Here is a 324-nt window from a genome sequence, read left to right as displayed (position 1 = left end):
ACTAGTAATAATCAGATATATAGAGATTAGAAATGCATGTGCAAACACCTTGGTGTTAATTGAACTAAAAATGAAGTTTTCTGTATGAAACTGCATATTTTAATAATGAACTAGAGATCTTTTTCAAAGATTAAAACTGATATAATTTTATGTCTTATAGGGTTTATACAGTTATACAATATTGAACTCAGTATAAAACCTATAAGACATAGAATTGAATGAGGTTTAAATCTTTAAAAAAGATCTCTACTTCATTTTAAAACATACTGTTTCATACAGGAAAAACTCATTTTTAATGCAACTAACACTTAGATGTTTGCACAT

At 25.6% G+C, this 324-nt stretch overlaps 1 protein-coding gene across 1 annotated transcript in view; it reads right to left on the bottom strand.

Annotated features, from left to right (window-relative positions):
• The window catches only part of Cryl1 (crystallin lambda 1), a 168,462-nt gene that overhangs the window by 119,215 nt on the left and 48,923 nt on the right, over positions 1-324 (bottom strand). The window lies entirely within an intron of this gene.

This window comes from Nannospalax galili, unplaced genomic scaffold, assembly GCF_000622305.1.
Source record: "Nannospalax galili isolate Female #2095 unplaced genomic scaffold, S.galili_v1.0 scaffold388, whole genome shotgun sequence".
NCBI classification, from domain to species: Eukaryota; Metazoa; Chordata; class Mammalia; order Rodentia; family Spalacidae; genus Nannospalax; species Nannospalax galili.
This window is presented reverse-complemented; position numbering and strand designations above follow the sequence as displayed.